The sequence below is a fragment of the Passer domesticus genome, chromosome 7 (genome assembly GCF_036417665.1).
Source record: "Passer domesticus isolate bPasDom1 chromosome 7, bPasDom1.hap1, whole genome shotgun sequence".
In the NCBI taxonomy this organism is placed as follows: Eukaryota; Metazoa; Chordata; class Aves; order Passeriformes; family Passeridae; genus Passer; species Passer domesticus.
The window spans coordinates 42,483,800-42,498,057 of NC_087480.1; the positions used below are offsets into that span (position 1 = coordinate 42,483,800).

The 14,258-nt window shown below is 37.1% G+C and overlaps 1 long non-coding RNA gene across 1 annotated transcript in view; it reads left to right on the forward strand.

Annotated features, from left to right (window-relative positions):
* Positions 1-14,258, forward strand: part of LOC135304995 (uncharacterized) — a 657,910-nt gene that overhangs the window by 111,129 nt on the left and 532,523 nt on the right. The window contains exon 21 of the long non-coding RNA XR_010366252.1: positions 5,192-5,412. This is a non-coding gene — a long non-coding RNA (uncharacterized LOC135304995). The remainder of the gene's footprint in view (positions 1-5,191; positions 5,413-14,258) is intronic.

Below are 14,258 nucleotides of genomic sequence, written 5' to 3' on the forward strand. Positions count from 1 at the left end.
ACATCTAAAATTTTGGAGCCTAGAAAAAACAAAGGCATAGCATGTTCATGTCTGCTCACCTTCATCTCACCTACAGTATTACAGTACTTCATTTGCAGGGTTATTACTTTAAAACAGATTTCGGAGAATGACATGCATCCATATTTCCATCAAATTGTTGGTCTAATATAAAATCAATTGTGATCTCAGAGCTTTGATTTGTATTCATTGGAGGATTAGATACCCTTGCCAGGTAGTCTAGTGTGTGTATGTGGGGAAGGGGATTATCCCTTGAGTGGGTCACAATCCCAGCTGAAGCTGGGCATTAGAAGTGCAGCACTGAGGAGATCCAAGGTTGTGGTTTTCCAGGAGTGTTCTTCTGGCCACACTCTTGCTGCTGATCCTTCAAAGAATGTTTAGCAGCTTCTGCCAGCTCAGTCTTTCTACAAGTTGCTGTTTGCAGTACTGAGGTCTTATTTTAAATCTTTTCTGATGTCTCAGGTTTAGTGGTTTAAAACTTTCTGACAATCTTTATCCTTCAGTAATTTTCATAGAAGGGTCTCCATCCTAAATTTCAGAGCAGGTTAATCCTACATCTCTGTTGTGCTGAATAATTTTTACACAGCTATGAACTTTTAACAATACACATTTTAATGTATCTTCCTATACCTTGGCAGACTTATAGGACAATTTATTAACCATCTAGGAAAACAGCAGGAGAAGTTCTTTCATTTGGAGCCTGGAGGCTGTGAATTGGTGTTCATTTTTTCCAATGATCTGCAGTCACTGAGAAAATACTTAAAGAATAGGAAATAAAGTACCATGCAAAGATAAAAATGTGATTTATGGATTGAATTTGAACTTGTGATGTTGGTTATTATGTATATATAGATTTTTAAAAATCTTTTGTGCTATAATGGGCTATAAGTGCATTTGTACATTGAAGTTGTAAAGAAGACATTGATCTCTTCTTAAAATGATTTGCTAGTATTTTAATATATCTACATTCATTTAGGCTATAGAAAAGACAAAGAAACAAATTCTATGCTACTCTTAATATATTTTAGTATATGAAGCTCAAGATCCAAATGCAGCTTTCAAATACAATATGTTGGAAGATTTTACAAGGAACAACAAGGAATTGGACTTAAAATTGTAATTTCTTCTGTAATTAACTCTATCTTTTTTTTCTATATATTTGATAATTTAAATGCAAACCAAAAAAATGCTTGTATTATAGAAATGAAATTCAAATTAAGGCAGTTCAATTTAAAGGATGAGTATTAATAACTAAAATGTGCTTATTATAAGGAGGAAATTAGATATATTTATGGTAAAGACAGCACTTCCTAATTAAAACGCTTGATGTTAAAAACTGAGCAATGCCTGTGGGTTCCCTGTTGTGCCTGGAGACTTGTACCCCTTTCACTGAACATGTGAATTTCTGCTGGTGTCATCTGAGCTTAATAATCCTTCTGCACTTTAGACAGTGTTAGTTTGCATGAATTTCTCTGCTTTGTTCCTTCATGTTTGTCACTTCCTGAGAGGAGCAAGTAGAGTTTTCATGGATTTTGAGGTAGAAATGACAAACTTGCATTGTTCTCTATTTGAAGTGTAATTTTATATTGCTGTTATACATTTTATTGGGTACATTTTCTGGTATCAATTCCAGTCAGAAAAGTTGTGGATCAAATGCAAAGTTTGTTTCACCTGAAATCTGTCACCTAATATGGGTTGCTGTAATCCTCAAGTAGCAGATTAAAGGTCTGGAATTAGTTTGGGCACTCTTGCTGCTTTTGCTTCATGGAATACAAGGTTTTTTCTTGCCATAGTTGGTTGTTTTTTTTCTTTCCCCTGTATAATAATAGAAAGGAATAACAGAATAATTCTTATGTGAATAATTATTGTATTTAGATGGAAATAGTCTCTGACATAACGTTTTTATAATCATGGATTTTTAACATTTTTAAAAGTCTAGCTTTTCAAATTAAAAATCAGGATGTACTGACTGATATTTTAATAAGGAAACCTTTTTTTTAATATAATAAGAAGGGATAAAAGATATATCAATATTGTACCACTTTTTTTGGGCCATATGTGTATGGAAAGTGATTGTATCAGAAGTCAACCTGATTAAGTGATGTAATACCCATGAAAATAAATGGGGGAAGGATCTTGATTTGTTGTTTCACTGTAACAATTTAACTTCCCAAGCTACTAAAAGGTGGTGGGGGCAGGGGGTGTGGGGCTAGGTTCTAATGTAACTTTCTAATTTCTGTCTTTGTCTTTGATAACTTTGCACTTTAGTCTGAAAAATGGATATATGTTAAGATTTTGCTGGGGTGAGTTACTTTTCCACGTTCCCACCTGTTTGCCATGGCTCCTGCAGGCCTCCAGAAGACTGGCAATAGTTAGTGAGTCTCAGTTTAGTTCACAGGAGACTGTAGATTTTAACTTTCTTGTAGAGCATAATTCCTTTGGGAAAAGACTTTAAGGGATTATTCTTGTGGGAGTTTTCTGGCCAAACCATTTCAGCAGGCTAGAGGCTTTTGCAAAACTGATGATGCCCTTTGGGAATGTAGTTTTCAGCATTGTTTGTATCTTGCCTTGAGAAATAAAGAGGACAAGCATAAGGAGAGACAGTGACTTCAGAGCTTTCTTCTGTGACTGTTAAACCTTCTGTGAACATTTCAGGAAGATTTAGGCCCCAGTCACAGAGTATCCCTTCAAGGGAAATTGATCAAATTTGCTTTATCATCTGAGAGATTAGTTTCTAGGTCTGGTTCCCATGAGCTGTGGGAAGAGAGAGACTGCATGAGACTCCCTTCTCTTCTTTGCCTTACTTCCCTTCCTGTAAAATCCAAATAGGAACAGCCTATATATATAAGATCAGTAAGGAAAGTTTCATATAAGGTCAGTAAAGAAAGCACTCCCTCCTTAAATTAAGATTTGTAGTGCTCTAATAAAGGACAAGCAGCTATAATGTGCTGATATTTAAGTAAATGTAAAGAATATCATTAGAGAAAGCAGTGAATATAGCATTGCTGAGTCAAGGATAAGCATCATCAAAATACGAAGCTGTGATTTGAGATTAGTGCACTTGGAATTCATGATCAGCTTTTGTGTTCCTCTCTGTTCTGTTGAAACATTTCTTAAAGGAAGGGATGATGAACTTTTGAGTGTGTACTATGAAAAAAATGAGGAGCCCTATGGCAGGGGTTGTTTTCTTAGCCAATTATGTGACAAAATGTTAATAATATGTTCAAGAAATCTCAGTAATATAATTCCTTGTTTTCTGCGTTGCTAAGATATTGGTGGAGCTTTCTAAATATTAGCATATTTCCTGTCACACAGGGCTGAGTATTGTCTTTGGAAGAAAGAAAAGCTCTTGTCTTTTCAGCAGGATAAGCAGATTCATGTTTATCCAAATTCAGGATGTAGATGTTTTCTGTAATTAGATTTAAAGTGCTCTCTTAGTGAATGATGTTTTTAGCTACAAATGCCCACAGGGCATTGTGCCTGAGTGGTATCATCTCTCATATCACTTTTGTGGAGCAAGGAATATAGACCCACAAACAGCTCTGGAGCCAGCCATGACTGTGGCCCCATGGTTTTTGAACCATCTTTCACTGGTAGATAATTTTGATAACTGCTGCTAATAATAACTTTGGTAAGGTTGATAGCCCTAAAATCTAATCTGAACAGAGTTCTTCCTTTCCACAGTTGCAAGTAAGAAAAATACTGAATGCATTACTAAATTCAAATGTTCTATTACCTTAAGTTGTATCCTCACAGTGGGGTAAATCAAATGTCATTACTACTCAGAAATCTATGTGTAAGCTGCATATGAACAAAGTGGTTAGCAATCATTGTTTTTATGGTAAGAGAGGGACACAGATAATTTGTATTCATGTTATCAGGACCATTTTCAGGGTTTTCCTCAAAGCAGTAGCAATGAGTGTGCCTGCTGCCTGTTGTGTAAGGCTCTAATATGCTTTCTTATGGTCACTTGTTTTGATTGAAGAGGAATTACTAGAGCTGAGAGGACAAAATGAATGCTATTACAGAGAGTGTTATAGGCACAGAGAAAAGAACAAAACTTAGTGAGCCCTCAGTACGTGAGGGCTGCCTATTACCTCTGCAGCAGTGCAGTGAGCATCCATGAGAGCCATTTATAAAGTGTGTGCCTGCATGGGGCTCTGATGGCACCCTCTGATGATGAGTTAATTGAACGGTGTCAGCAGGGCACTCCTGGCCCTGGGAAGAGACTGACAGGATGACGGCAGCAGTCACTACTTCATTACTTAGAAACAAAATCAGAGATTCTTCATTTTAAAGGCAGGAGCTGCCAAGCAGTTTAAGAGCAAACGTTATAATGTGTGGGGGTGGATGAGGTTAGGAGCTTTTATGTGTGAAGAGCTTCACTTAACCCTGTGGCAGCATTCCACTCTTGATCTGTCTGTGGCATCTGAGCAGACAGGCCAGGCCTACTGTTTTAACACTGGTCTTTGATTCACACCAGCCAAATCTATTTTAATTGTTTAACTAATTTAATTTTCCTCAAGTAAGTCTGTTTTGCCCATGACAGTAACTGGCAAGATATTTCCCTGTCTTTGTCCTGACCCACAAGGTTTTTCATCTCATTTTCTACCTGTCCTACTGAGAAGGGGGAGTGATAGAGAGAGTGGGTGGCCATGTGGCAGCTGGAGAAGGTCAGCAGACCATCCTATATATTTGGCTGCCTCAGTGCTGCTATTCAATGTTCCATTTTCTCAAATCCTTTACCAAGATCTGTGTGTAAGCAGAAGGGTGTAACAAATAGAACAGGCAGGTGCTTTATTGCTTGAAAATTCTGCCTTCTTCAGTGGTCATCTTATAAATGGGATTTATTTCCAATGTTGGCTATGTTTTTTCTCCCTACTCTTTGCAACCCTGTCTCTCACACCATCCATTAGAAAAAGAAAGAAAAAATGTTAAGAAGTGTAATTGTTTTGTTCTATAGGATCATTTGGGATTTGTGTTTCTGTTTTCACTTGTGGATCCAGTTTGCTAGCTGAGCAGTATTTTCCATAGTTAGTTCTTAGAGGAGGATTGTTGTCTAAGAAAAGTAGGAATCACACATAGTACAAGGTTCATAAGTAAATTTCACCCTCTCACACACACCCCTGAATTAGTGCCTTTTAGATATAACTCAGTATTTCTCACTTCACAGGTGTTTCATCTCTTTGGTGACAACAGTGGGTCCTATACAGGACATTTCAGTGAGCTGCACGTGCTGGGAAGTGCTGGTCAGGTGAAGACCATCCTGTCAGGTCTGGAATGGGTACTGCCACACTTGGATGTTCAGTTCCTCCATCTCAGATGTACCTGTACCCATGAGGGAAAAATCTCTCCCTTCCTGATCCCTATCACAGAAGCAGGTTTGGCTGTGAGGTAACGTCCCAACAAAAGGCTGGGGAGCAGGGAACAGGGCATGGGCAGCACCCCACCACCCCCCTGAATGCCAGCCAGGTGCAGACTGTCCCTACCCAGCCTGTCAGGGATCACAGTTCTGTCTCTATGCCCCTTTGAACTACTGTCAGCTTTTATTGTGTGTAAGCACAATTACTGGAAGAGAGGTCATAGTATACTTTAACATTTTTAATGAAAGAGAACATTGGATGTGCAGACTGTAGTCATGGTAGTAGCTTTGGCACTGATGTCAATGTAAGTAAAAAACTGAGAAAGGACAAAATGTCTCTAATTTGAAGTTTTAAATGTTGAATGAATTAAATGGTAAGAAATTTTCAGAAGCAGTGTCTCATAATTCCAGTAAATAAATGGAAGGTCAGATTTCAAGACATGCTTCATCCCCTGCAGCAGAGGTATTTTACATATTTTACTACTTATTTCACTGTTTTCATACATGCTAAATTCTTCTGAAAATACAGTTTAAATGGTCTTTGGAGCATCCTCTATAATCTATAGATGGTGAAATAGGAAATTTCTAGACTGAAAGTTTGAAAAGACTGCTATTACTATCATTTTCAGCAGTAGTGACTGTCAGTATTCAATCTTGGATTCCTCCAGCTGGCCAATAATAGTTTAGTTTCTTATCAGCTTTTCTATTTTTATAACTTATTGGATTTGGATGTATATTTAAGATTACATGTGAATTTTTCCATTTTACCTTGCATTCAAGAGGCCCTGCAATTTTTGTTACTTGTCCAGTTTTTAGGGATTGTTCATTGAATTAGACTTTGGGAAATTACAGCTCATGTAATGACAAAAGGATGGCATAATTCAAATAAGTAGCAGCATGAGAGATTTCGAAAAACAGTTTAAACTCCCAAATCTGGTGGTTGTTGCTGGTGATTTTTGCTTGCTGGTTCATTTATTTATTTAAGATTAGATTTAATTTTAGATTTGTGGCCCAGAACCAAATGATTCCTCCCATAGCAGCCCCAAAACGTTCAGTCTGAAGAGGGTGAAGTATAATAAGAACAAACTTCTAGCGGTATTTTCTTAGGCTGCTTTTCTGTCATCTGCCATTTGCCAGATTTTACACTGTTTAATTTAATTTAATGAGTGGTTTTGGTGAGGCCTGGAAGACAGAAGTTATCCAAGTTTCTTTAAGAAACTCATGCACTATTGCTCCTTCTGCTTCCTTTGCCTTTTATCAGAAATAATTTCAAATACTTAATGTTTTGCTATGTGAATGTCTTTTCAAACCTTTGATTATTTTTGGAGCCCCTTCAGTCTTTTACTAACCTTTCTTAGATAAAATGACTGGAACAGTGTTTGAAGAAACAAAATCAGTGATGTATGAAAACATATGCATGTTTTGATATTACGTTCTGTCCTACTCTCAGGACAACCTAACATTTCTTCTATGATTTCTTTACCTGTTGAGAGAAACTCTCACAGAGCTGTTCACAATCATAGTTCCATTTCTTTCTTGTGGTGCTTTTGTGATAAGAGAATTATAATTGGTGTAAAATAGATTTAAATTTTTGCCCGTTTGCCTTTCTGGATTTGCATCTTTGACTTCCATTTCCATTGTGTGGTCTTTTCCTGGAAAATGAAGATTCTATGATATTAAAATATTTCTCAAGATTATAGAGATGGCATCAAAACATTTTGTAGAAAGCAGGTCTGGCAGGAGAGCTGGCCACATTGCAGTTTCTAGCCAGCCCTTTCAGCAGCAGCACTGCCAGGCTAGCGAGCTGCTGTGCAGGTCTTCCCAGACTTTTCAGGCTGTTTTGATGCTCTGACCCTTTCCTTTGAGAGAATCAGTGTTGCAAGTTCCACTCTCCCAGGATGCCCGGTTTGTCTGTCCCAGCTGCAGGCAGAGCTGACAGCTCCCTTAGGGACCTGCACCTCATGTTGTCATACAGGAGAGTGGCTGACACTGCCCACCAACACTTCACCTTACAGCACCTAGAACTCATTCCTCCTTTCTCAGCCATCTCCACAGTACATTGCTGACAGCTTTCTGAAAGATACTTTGAAGTAAAAGAAATCAGACACTTCAAAGTGATAAACAATTGGCCCTTTGAAAAAAGCAGGTCTTCAGCATCACTGCTGTACACATCTTCAGCTGGTGGGAGGATGTGCCAAATGGATGTGTTGTCATTGGCTGCTTTGGGTACAGAGTAAAAAACTATTGTCAGGAAGTTTGAATCACTGCTTGTGATGCTCTTGGTAGTTTTGTAAGGAAATTTCTCTTTTCTTGGTTAATGAAAACTAGCTTTCTCATGAAACCAATCATCTCACAGGTTTCTTGGAAGCTTCAGTCTGGAAGCTCACATGGTTCTGTTTCATGTTGTGTTTCATGCCCTGAGATATATAAAGGTAGAGAAACTATTTCACTAGTTGTTCCTTACTTGATCATGATATGCCAAATACTTTGTTTCTCTTAATCAGCCCTGTTCACTAGGCTCACATGTAAAACTCCCTTTCATATGTCAATATTGACATCTGTTATATGTCACATTTAATTCCATAATTCTGTGGATTATTTGCACAATTTTTAAAAACTAGAGCACAGTATTCATTGCTTCCCAGTCCTCTGAAACAGTGGCAGTTCACTACAGGTGTTGGTTGAGTTCTGAAGTTACTCTGCCTATGTGAGGAGATGATGAAGAAACATCTTGCAGTTTTAATGAAAAAAAGAATTGCACAAAAGATTTTGGAAGGCAAAGGACTGCTGAGACTCTTGAGACGTAATTCACAGGATAGGGCTCTCAACAGAATGACAGTGAGGAAAAGGTTTGCTTAGGGAGAATGCCATGAGTAACATTTGAGAGCCTTGTGGGAATAAATGAACAAAACCTTAAATACTTGTGAATAAATATTCTCACAGGTTTCTTGCTTATTGCAAAGGTATTTTATGTATTTTGTTGTGTAAAAGCCTGTGATATTTCTGGAAAACAGGCATTGGGGGAGGGAAGGTCAGGGGGAGTCATCTACAAAAAAAAAAAAAAAGAGCAGTGTCCGATTTCTCTCTTGCTAAGGCAGGAAGGTATCATAGAAATGCATCAGTCCCAGCAGACTTGTAAAAATATCTCCAAAATAGTCAAATATTCCTTAGAGTTATTTGATGCTTATCTTACTTGAATCCTAGAACTGTAGACTCTATCTAGAATTTGTAGTTTTCAAATGACTGGGATAATGTGGGAAGTTATGTACATTTTTGAGGAAAATACTGGCATTCTTGGTGGCATTTTGATCCTAGGAATGGAGTTATTTACTTAAGGAAATTATTTTTTACCTCCTTTCTCTCTGCTTTGACTTAATGCTGTCAAGGTACAAAACTGAGCATGGTACATTGTGCAGGCAGCAATCTAACAATGAAGAAACCTATTGAGTATATTTAATTGGATGCCAATTCAAGGAAACCAGAGAAAATTGCAGTACAACTGGTGTGTGAGTTGGCTGGTTCTAAACTAGATTTAGGTGAATGTAATTAGCATCACTGCCATGGTTTTTGTGATTGATTTTTTCATAAGGTTGTGAACTAGAAAAATAAAAATAAAAGAAACATTCTACTGTATTTCATATTACCTTGAATATCAGGTCCAACAGTTTACAAGTCAAATAGTTGTATGACTATCCACACATCCCACATTTTAATTGATTTGACTTTTTGGAGATAAATGTCTTGTGTCACATATGCAACACAAAACATAACATAATATAATGAAATTTCATCAAGGATCTTTTGTAATTGCTTATCACACATGGCTATGCGTGATAGATAGAAACAATAAAAAAAGAGAAAAATATTTAAGCCCAACAATGTTAGTTTCTGAAATGTTGATTTTTTTTTTTTTCCCCAGTATGTCCAGATCTGAACACTCAGAAAACATCAATCTCTTCAGGAATGCATTAGGAACTGTGGGATAGAATTGATAAAGAGCTTACTTTCCACAGATTTAAAATCAATAGTGGGGACTTTAAGAAAGACAACTGCTGGCTGCTGCGTGGGGTGTAAGGTACACTTCTGAGTGCCTGGAGCGACGTCATCATATTTATCAAGTCAATTCTTGCTTTTCATTTTGGTTGTTTTATTGAGATTGTGTTAGGAGAGCAGTTACAAAGCACATCTTTAAATTAGTGAAAATACATTATCAAAAATGGTATCGTTTAAGAATCAGCAAGCCATAAAAACTAATTTAAAAATCATTTATCATATAAGAGTTTAGGGTTTTTGTTTCAGAACCAAACTCCAACTGTATGCTGGATAGCTGCCTGATATGTGCTTGGATGTGGCTGGACTGTAGTTAGCCTTAATTAGTTCACAAAACTAAAGTTATGCAAATATAATTTTAAAATGTAGCTGTTATCCCTTTGTAACCTGGGCTTCCTAGTAGCAGTAGGTCGCAAAATGCTGTTGTAGTTTTCATGAACAACCAGTTTAGATGAACAACCAGTCCCGCACTTTCTGCAGTCTGTGATAACAGAGACCCTCTGTTACCACATAATAAATAATAAACCTAGCTGGTTTTGGTTACTATACTTTCATCTCATCTTGTCCCACCTAGTGCTGGGGAACCCTTTCTTTTCCTTTAGACAGAACCACACAATACCTGGGAGAATCTTAAAATGAGAAAAGAGATGCTGAAAACTGAAGTGGCTTTTCGTACTCCTGTAAAGCTCTGTCCCGTGTCACCGAACCATGCAGGCTGCAAAGCATCTAGAGACATCTCTAGTCCATCATCCTGCACAAAGTAGGTCCAAGCTTTGTCCAGCCAGGCTTTTGGTACCTGCTGGATGGGAGCTGCACTGCCTTTCTAAGGGATGTGTTCCCAGAATGTGCCATCCTCCTTGTGAAAAATGTTTGCTTGTAGATCAAGATTTTTTTGTGTTGTACCTGATGACTGTTGTCATTCATCCTACTGATGTGCACTTCTGTTCCATCTGTGGCCCTTGACAGTATTGAAGCAATTCATTATCTTACTATCTCCTCCTTTGCTGTCATTTAGCTCAGTTTTGGTTTTTTCCAGTAGCAATAAGAGAAATGTATTTTGTCTTTAAAAACTACTACTGCCTCCAGTGCTTGAAATGTGTTCTTTGCATTGGAAGATATTTATTATCACATATCAAAATGGTAAAGCCATTGCCAATTCTGATTCCAAGATGCAGGGTAATATTTAACAAATTTTCAGTGTAAGTGACAAACTCTAGACAATATTCTATATGGCAGGCTAATGTACAGACCCCTTGTGACTATTTGTAGCAGGGTATTTTTTTATAGTTTTGTGGGATTTTTATTTTTCTCTTTTTTCTGGCATTGTAAGATATCTGTCTCCCTGTCATGTTAAGGTTTACTTAATGTTGTCTGTTCATAGGACATGTTGATTTCTAACTTGGTGGTCTTCTTCACTGTGGCTTCCAATTCCTGTAGACATTCTTAGCATTATTATGTGGTGTTCCTAAATCAGTGACTAGAGGGAAACCATGCTTACCTGGCCCTATTTCTTGTGCCTTATCTCCTGGGGTATAAGGGCTCAGAGATATAATTTGACATTTGTTTCTAATTTTGATTATAAATACAAGAGAACTTGTAATGTTCTCTCAGGCCTCCAAGTTTTCTGTAAGGAAGGGTGAGTGGAAAGTGATGGGTGCTCCACTAGGATTGCCAACTGCTAGATCTTAACTGAGAACCATAGCTAAGGTCATAATTAATTCATATTAGCTGCAGCTTAATTCAGCTGAGGACTTGTGCTCACAGACAATATTTTTAATTGGTTGCTGAATTACTTGTTTGCTGTGGGAAAGTCCCATTTTTTCCCATTTCTGCTGCAACGTACTTATTCTCTAACCACAAAGCACTGGCTCCTTTATACTTTTGGAGATTCTGCTTGTTCAAGGCTAGTGACAGCTTTTCATCTTTGGGGTTTTGCTGTGTGGATATTTTTAATTGTTTGCCTGATTTTAGTGGCTTGTTTTGCAAATCATTTGGGATGGGATCAAAATGGGATAATTTTGATTGCATAAAGTTAAATAAAAATTAAGAACCCTATCACCTAGATTCTCCTTTTGTTTTAGTTTGACTATTTGCATTCTGTGAGCAGATCTGGGTTTTTTTCCCTGCTGTTTTCATTGCTCTTGTTAATTCTGCTGCTTTGGGCCATGTTAAATTTGCTTTCTCCAGGAATCATCTTTGGAATCTCTCATTATTAACAGAGTATTCATTGTCTCAGTATGTCCTCTAGGACATTTCTAAATGGACAATATTCTGTTAGTCTCTTAGGCTGTCACATACACAGTTATAGTATCATGCAACTGTAATGTCATATTGCCTTTTCCTATAATGAAATATTTTACAATGGTGTTAGGTTTGATATGTTACTCTTTACAATTATTTGTATAACTTCTGAGGTTTTATCTCCTGCTTACAGAGACTGCTACAAACTGCTTAAGACAGAGTAAGTTTAACCCTTTATATATTTAGAAGAATTATATGTTCTCAGTAATCTTATATGTGAAAAAACATTGGCCTTGGTTTTCTATGTATTGCTGCCATTTTCTGCATTGAACTGTTTATTCTTCCTACAAACTGCCACTCTGATTTTTTTTTTTAGTATTTCTAAAGAAACTTTTAGTTTAAAAAAGCAAATTTTACTTACATCAATGAAAAAAAACTTTTGCTGTATTTCAGCAGCATGAAAACAAAATAGAGGAAAAACACTGTAATTAAAGAGTAAAGAGATGAAAATGGAGAATTGCTACATTGTGTTGCTATTAGTTCATTTCCTGAAATGCTATCTGTTAACTATCTGGAATAGTTTATTCTGGGCACCACAGGGTTGTTGTCCAGTGTGCCTTTGAAGGAGGTATGCTTAAAATAATTTTTTTTAATGATAATTTTCCATCATCAATTACAATTTGAAAGTGTAAATATATAATTGGTTTTGAAATCATTGCTCTTTTGGATTATTTGATAGTTTATATATGTATTTTATATGTCTTTTTTTCTGCATGAACCAGAAACTTGCCCTGTAGGAATTATATGTCTGTTTATTTTCTCTTCTGCAAAAACCATTTAGGTAGATTTCAGCTTTTTTGAAGCAGTTGATGTTTTCTTTGTATGCTGAGTGCCACACATCACTTTGCTTGAAGCTATGAATGTCCATAGTTTTATTTATAGGACAGTATCAGGCATGAGCTGTGGAATATGCTGCATTTATGTCTGCCTACACATGGACTCTAGAGCAGATAAACCATTAGCAAAGCCCCCAGCCTGGTGGCCAAATGCAGTCCCATGAGTGACTGCAGATGAGATTCAAATACAACCTGAACAGCTTACAAATTCTTACAACTCTTACTCTAGACAGCAGCTAAAGCCCAAGAGTGCCTAAAGGAACTTTCTGCAATAAGAACTTTGCATGCAAAACTTAATATATGGTTTCCTTGTTTATCCAAAATTAATTATAAAATACTCATTTGCTGCAAGGGTGTGACACAGGAGTCTGTCCAGGTGTCCTGGTTCTGGCCAGGACAGGGTTAATTTTTTTCAGTAGCCAGGAGGGAGCACAGCTGGGACACAGAGATTATTCTATACCACCTCATGGAATTGCTGGGGGCTATCTATACCACTTCATGGAATTGAAGGAAAGAGATGCGCTTCCAGAGAAAAGGGGCTCTTGCCAGTCAAGAAAAGGTGGCAGCTGGAAGCCTTTATTTATTGTCAAGGCCTTTGCGTGTACGTTGTCCTCCTTTCTTATACCTCTTGTTATTAATAATGTGCTGTTACTGTTCATTTTCTCATCTCATTGCTCTTTCCAGTAAATCATCCTTTTCTCAACACATGATCTTTGCCTTTTGTGCCTCCATCTGGAGCAGGGTGGGAGGGGAAGCAGTTGTCTGCCTTTAGTGTGAGTACTGAATTGGAGAATACCATTCCTAAACCATGACACCAGATTGAACTGTCTTCTCTGAATGACAAAGGGGAGACTGAAATCCTGGCTTTGGCCAGGCAAATTTCTGCTGTGTCACCTTTCCAATAAATCAAGCCCTTTCATTATCAACATCTCTTCTGGCTATTAGTTTCTCTTCTATCTCATTTCTCTCTCCACCTTACATTTTGATTTTTTAAAAATTATTCCTAATTAATAAGTAGGGCTGTTTAACTATTGCAAGTTTACCTTGTTTTAATGATTTTTTTTCTGAGTTTAGTCATGCTTTGTGTCATCAACTTCCACACATGACCCTTCAAATGACAGGAAAAAACGTCCTCAGACTTGATAAAATTATATGTAAGTACCTTAACAGTACTTAACCTCTTTTTTCCACAAATTGCTTTTTACATTAATTTCTAGTATTTATAGACATCAGTAATTTTATTTGCATTAGGGTTAAGGAGAAAGGAGATTCTGAAAATTATGAAAATTGAGGGGTACTTCAGATCTGGAAAATATAGCCTGATTAAAACTCCAGGGAACAGAGCCACTACATTTGGTTTCAGGTAAACACATACCTGAAGAGGAAAGTGATTTTGGTATTTGCCTGAGACCTTTTTTTTTACAGCCTAATGCAGTCAGGCACCCAGCTATTGTTGTATTTTGAAAGAAATCAAGTTCCTATATCCCTTAATCGTCTTTCATAAGTCTAACCTATTTTGCGTGTATCTTTTATCCAGTCATAGGTAATATATACTCTCCAAATATGCGAGGAAATGCTCAATTCATTTATTATTTATTAGAAAGAAATATTTAACTATTTAAATGATAAAATTGAAAAAGATCCCATCTAAGCCAAAGCCAGCCTGTCGCTTAGACCCTTGTATGGGGAAA